This window comes from Panulirus ornatus, chromosome 7, assembly GCF_036320965.1.
Source record: "Panulirus ornatus isolate Po-2019 chromosome 7, ASM3632096v1, whole genome shotgun sequence".
NCBI classification, from domain to species: domain Eukaryota; kingdom Metazoa; phylum Arthropoda; class Malacostraca; order Decapoda; family Palinuridae; genus Panulirus; species Panulirus ornatus.
Genome location: NC_092230.1, coordinates 13,758,059 through 13,764,707, shown reverse-complemented (window position 1 = coordinate 13,764,707; position 6,649 = coordinate 13,758,059).

Here is a 6,649-nt window from a genome sequence, read left to right as displayed (position 1 = left end):
ACCTAACTGTAACAAAGGAAGCAGACACCCATCCTTTATACGGCATCAATCTTCTCCTTCCGTTAGTTTTTTGAAACACGTAAATTGAGTAATATGTCATGTGTATCTGTGACCATGGTTCAACACATTCAACTGGTCTTTGAGACTCTACTCCAGACATATTTCCAGTTAACATAGAGATTTGCTTAGATAATTTAACTAAACACTCCTCCATCTTGCTTTGTTTTCCATGAAGCTGGGTTATGGCTGTAGTGAATACGTCAGTTTGACTGTCTAGGTTCACTGAGTGTACATGCACTTTACTATTAGGGTTTGTTGCCCTAATGTCATCATTCATGTATTCTAGTGCTTGTTTCTCTTTCAACAAATATTTCAGCAACTCCTCAAACATTTTACTTTTATCCTTTTAGAGTTTGCAAAATTTTAGTCCACTCTCTTTTTTGCATTGGTGGGAGAAGCTTTTCTATATGACTGACCATAGTAACAGTATTCATCTCTTCAGACAAATTAACTTTCTCTAAATCAAAAGAGGCTCTCTCAACTATACTCACCATATCCATGAATTTCCGTGGATTGGCCTCGGGTATTGGTTTTAATGTCTTTATGTCATTCAAGACTGACTGCACTAGTCTTGCTGGATTGCCATACCTGGCATCCAACCTTTTCATCATGGAATCAAAAGAGTCATCCACCCCGTGAACTACCTCCAATGCCTCCCCCGACAGACAGGATCGCAACACATATGGATCATCTTCATATACTGATTTCAGTAATCTTTCATACTCTTTACAGAATGTGGGATAATCACGAATCTTGCCATCAAAATGTGGTGGAGTTAACCGATGCATTCTCACTTTGTGCATTTCGTTAACACTGGCTTTGTCTTTCTTTGTTACTTTAGCTATTATTGCATGAGCCTGATTTTTCTGTCCTTTCAATATCAGTGATATAAGTATCTAGTTCATTAATGAGCACATCATAATTTGATTTCTTTGTATCAAGAGACTCAGCTAACTGCTCATTAATTTTTTTAATTTCAAGGAACTGTTTGCACACGTCATCATAAATACCTCGTAACACTTCCAAGGGGTCATCCCTGCCTTGCGCCTCCTTTAACAAGTTGACCTTCGTAGTAAACTTGCGATTGGCGATGGTCCGCTCCTTCATCAGCTGTTCATCCATCTTGGCAGGGGATGTGTTGGACTGTTTCACCAAGGTGTGAGTGAGATAGCACTGGTCGTTACTGTATTTAATCTAGGTCCAACCTGTAATAAGTGTACATGTCACAGTACCAATTACAAAATATAACACCCACACATATACATTATTATCACAATATCTTATTTACTACATCCAATTAATCACACAGTGCCTGCCCTATCAGCACACAGGTGAAACTGGAGTTGAGATCACTTTTCACAGCTTCAGGGTCACAATTACTAGCACAATGGTGTACTCCGGCATAACATTCTTGAGACTGGACCATGTGCCACACAGCTCCAGCATCACACACATTAAATCCCTGCCTCACACCGGGGCACTGCAACCCTCCACCAGTCGTCACCACCCAACATACAGGCCTTCCCGAGAAACAATGAAGGGCCGCTAGCTGACGGCGTGGACAACACTTCCTTCCTGTCCACGTCACTCAACTCCTACGTCACAACTTTACACACAAGAACAGCGACAAGCGCATGCCAAAACGGGAGAGAGAAATACAATATTTCATTAGCAAAATAATTGTAGAAATTGTATGCAAAACATAAGAAAATTATAAATTTAGTTAATACAATAACAATAAAAAGTTATGATAATGCAATTTATCTATTCAATTCAAAGAAAACTTCACCAATAGGAAAAACTGAGATATTCTCAGTACAGTAGTTTTGATGCACGAGACCGGGTTATAGTGATGGGTGATTTGAATGCAAGGGTGAGTTTAAAAAGGGAGATATACATAAGCATACGTATGTAAGTAGGACAGATGGCCAGAGAGCGTTATCGGATTACGTGTTAATTGATAGACGCGCGAAAGAGAGACTTTTGGATGTTAATGTGCTGAGAGGTGCAACTTGAGGGATATCTGATCATTATCTTGTGGAGGCGAAGGTGAAGATTTGTAGACGTTTTCAGAAAAGAAGAGAGAATGTTGGGGTGAAGAGGGTGGTGAGAGTAAGAGAGCTTGGGAAGGAGTTTTGTGTGAGGAAGTACCAGGAGAGACTGAGTACAGAATGGAAAAAGGTGAGAACAAAGGAGATAAGGGGAGTGGGGGAGGAATGGGATGTATTTAGGGAAACAGTGATGGCTTGCGTAAAAGATGCTTGTGGCATGAGAAGTGTGGGAGGTGGGCTGATTAGAAAGGGTAGTGAGTGGTGGGATGAAGAAGTAAGATTATTAGTGAAAGAGAAGAGAGAGGCATTTAGACGATTTTTGCAGGGAAAAAATGCAAATGAGTGGGAGATGTATAAAAGAAAGAGACAGGAGGTCAAGAGAAAGGTGCAAGAGGTGAAAAAGAAGGCAAATGAGAGTTGGGGTGAGAGAGTATCATTGAATTTTAGGGAGAATAAAAAGATGTTCTGGAAGGAGGTAAATAAAGTGCGTAAGACAAGGGAGCAAATGGGAACTTCAGTGAAGGGGGCTAATGGGGAAGTGATAACAAGTAGTGGTGATGTAAGAAGGAGATGGAGTGAGTATTTTGAAGGTCTGTTGAATGTGTTTGATGATAGAGTGGCAGATATAGGGTGTTTTGGTCGAGGTGGTGTGCAAAGTGAGAGGTTTAGGGAAAATGATTTGGTAAACAGAGAAGAGGTAGTAAAAGCTTTGCGGAAGATGAAAGCCGGCGAGGCAGCAGGTTTGGATGGTATTGCAGTGGAATTTATTAAAAAAAGGGGGTGACTGTATTGTTGACTGGTTGGTAAGGTTATTTAATGTATGTATGATTCATGGTGAGGTGCCTGAGGATTGGCGGAATGCGTGCATAGTGCCATTGTACAAACGCAAAGGGGATAAGAGTGAGTGCTCAAATTACAGAGGTATAAGTTTGTTGAGTATTCCTGGTAAATTATATGGGAGGGTATTAATTGAGAGGGTGAAGGCATGTACAGAACATCAGATTGGTGAAGAGCAGTGTGGTTTCAGAAGTGGTAGAGGATGTGTGGATCAGGTGTTTGCTTTGAAGAATGTATGTGAGAAATACTTAGAAAAGCGAATGGATTTGTATGGAGCATTTATGGATCTGGAGAAGTCATATGATAGAGTTGATAGAGATACTCTGTGGAAGGTACTAAGAATATATGGTGTGGGAGGCAAGTTGTTAGAAGCAGTGAAAAGTTTTTATCGCGGATATAAGGCATGTGTACGTGTAGGAAGAGAGGAAAGTGATTGGTTCTCAGTGAATGTAGGTTTGCGGCAGGGGTGTGTGATGTCTCCATGGTTGTTTAATTTGTTTATGGATGGGGTTGTTAGGGAGGTGAATGCAAGTGTTTTGGAAAGAGGGGCAAGTATGAAGTCTGTTGTGGATGAGAGAGCTTGGTAATTGAGTCAGTTGTTGTTCGCTGATGATACAGCGCTGGTGGCTGATTCATGTGAGAAACTGCAGAAGCTGGTGACTGAGTTTGGTAAAGTGTGGTAAAGAAGAAAGTTAAGAGTAAATGTGAATAAGAGCAAGGTGGGAGGTAAGTTTGAATGGAGAAAAACTGGAGGAAGTAAAGTTTTTTAGATATCTGGGAGTGGATCTGGCAGCGGATGGAACCATGGAAGCGGAAGTAAATCATAGGGTGGGAGAGGGGGCGAAAATCCTGGGAACCTTGAAGAATGTGTGGAAGTCGAGAACATTATCTCGGAAAGGAAAAATGGGTATGTTTGAAGGAATAGTGGTTCCAACAATGTTGTATGGTTGCGAGGCGTGGCCAAAACGGGAGAGAGAAATACAATATTTCATTAGCAAAATAATAGTACAAATTGTATGCAAAATATAAGAAAATTACAAATTCAGTTAATACAATAACAATAATATAGTTATAATGATACAATTTATCTATTCAATTCAAAGAAAACTTGACCAATAGGACATACTGAGATATTCTCAGTACACTCCCGTCACAACTACAAGCAAAAACAATTATTGCTCCTCAATGGGGAGCAGCAACACAAGTCTGTGAACCGATCTGTTGATCAATCTGTCCTTCCCATCACACATAGGGTCAGACTTTGAGATTTTGTATCTTGATACTAAATCTCGTACTTTTCCGTCCCTGCCTGGTTTAGCTCTCAACCTGTGCTAACTTCCAATTTCCTCTAATCAGATCACTGTATTGCACTAAAACAACATCTTCCCGCAAATTTCTACGTGCTGTATTCCATTTTTGCCTGATAGTTAAGGTTGTGAAGTAGTCTCTCATCCATATCCTCCAAAACGAGGTTACAATACTTTGTACAAGACTGAAACGCTTCCTTGTATCGGTCGTTTCCACCATGGGCCGATTTGGTACCTTGTTGCTTCCACGACCAAGCAGTAGATCGCTAGGGCACAAGTAAGCACCCAAAGATATATCGTATCCAGGTTTCAGTCCGATTGGGTGTTCATTCAATATATTTGCTACCTCATATAACACATTTTGAAGTTCGCCGAAGCTTAGTATATTTTCGCCCACTACTATAACAAGCAGCCGTTTCACCGTCTTAATCAGAGATTCGCACGCACCATTTTGCCAGGGTGCATTCGCCGATTTGTTGAATGACCATGTCATACCTTGATGAAGCCCGATTTGAGATATTTGGTTAATTTGGTTGATTTCCTTATTGGCAGCCATTATCTGTGTTCCCATGTCTGAATGCATGGTGTGAAGATAACCCCGCATGGAAACAAACCGACGAAATGTATTCAAGAAACTCTGTGTGTCATATCCTTCCATCAGATCAATATGGACTGCACGACTAGCTAGGCATGTAGATATCAGTCCATAAGCCTTGGCCCTAGTTCTCCGTTTTACAGTGTCTCTTATCATTAATGGGCCAAACAAGTCCAAGGAGGTATTGAAGAATGCAGGTGATGGTTTGAGTCTGCATATTACACAATTATCCTTTAACGATTTGATCACCTTTCGTGCTCTAGGTACCCAAAACCTACTTTGAAGTTTAGCTAAGGTGAGGTCTATACCCCCGTGATCAGTGTTGTGTAAGTAAGTGATGTATAGTCTGGTAAACTGATGGTTTTGCGAGAGTAACATAAACTGGTTTTGATTCCAATTGTCCTTCAACCAGCTGCTGATTCTCTCCCCTACTATAATGATGCCATCTTCATCTTTACTGGGTCCTAGCCTTTTGAATCTTTCCTTCCAATTTTCTTCGAATTCCCTTTGGACCATCTTAACCCAGTACCTTTCTGCCTTTCTCACATCATCGGCAGTGAGTGTATGTAATATTTCTCTGAATGTTTTCTTTCTAATAATACAAAGGATTATAGCAGTGGTCTTTATCATTCTTTTGTAACAGGTAAACCTTTCAATATTCATCATGGGTGTTGCCTCCTGTTTGATATTACATTGTAGTGATACTCTATTCTTATTTGGTAACTCCTTGATACAAGGTTGGTCTATTGGCCACTGACCAATAGGTAAAGTTAAATAGTGTGGGCCCCTTTGCCATGTTGACTCGGATCCTAGGTTTCTTGGATTCTGTGGCCGTGTGGCGTAGTCCGCAGCATTGCCGTCAGTGGCCACCCACCACCAATCATTTGTATTACTATGTGTCTGAATCTCCGCAATCCTTGTTCCAACAAAAGCTCCAAATCCATGTGATTCATTTTATATCTGTGACCTTAGAATCATTGAGTCAGTCAGTGAGTCAGTTAGTGAGTCAGTTACCCTATCGAACACAAAACTTGTTTCTTTTTCTATTACCTTCCGTAACCTAGCAGACAATACTGCTGCACAAAGCTCCAGTCCCGGAGTAGTTAATTGCCGAATGGAGCAATTCGACTCTTGGCTGCGAGTAATTTGAGCAGAAAAATGTGCCATCTTTCAGTTCAAGCGAATGTACGCACATGTAGAGTATGCAATATTGCTGGCATCAGCATAAATGACAAGTGTGGGGTTACCAAGTGCATTATCAGGCTTTATACACCGCCTAAATTCTAGATCCTCCATGGCATACATATCTTGGAACAAATTAACCCAGTGCACATGCATTTCATCAGGGATTGTTTCATCCCAACCCAGTTGCTCATCAGCTTTGCATTCTTGTTTTCGTGTGATGAGATGTCTCATTATAGCTTACATCGTATCGTGAAAGGTGTAGCAAGGCCTAGAGGGTCGTATAGTGACGCCACTTGACCTAGGATCATCCTTTTTGTCCGTTGTTTGGGTATCCTTTGCACTATTTCCTCTACTGTTAGGTCAGGACCAGTGCGGATCTTCTTGCGTTTTGTAGAAAAGTTACTCCTTACTTTGTAAGAGAATTGATCTTTCTTTGGTTCCCAAATCATCCCTAGTACTTTTTTAATCTCAGTAGCAATTATCTTAGAATCTTCTGTCATATCATGGCTTCCAGACATTACCCATTGTTTCATCTGGAATCCTCCCCTTTTAAGGATCTCTTCGGTCGTTTTAATTCTTTCAAGGGCTTCCTCTGCACTTTCACAATGAAGTGA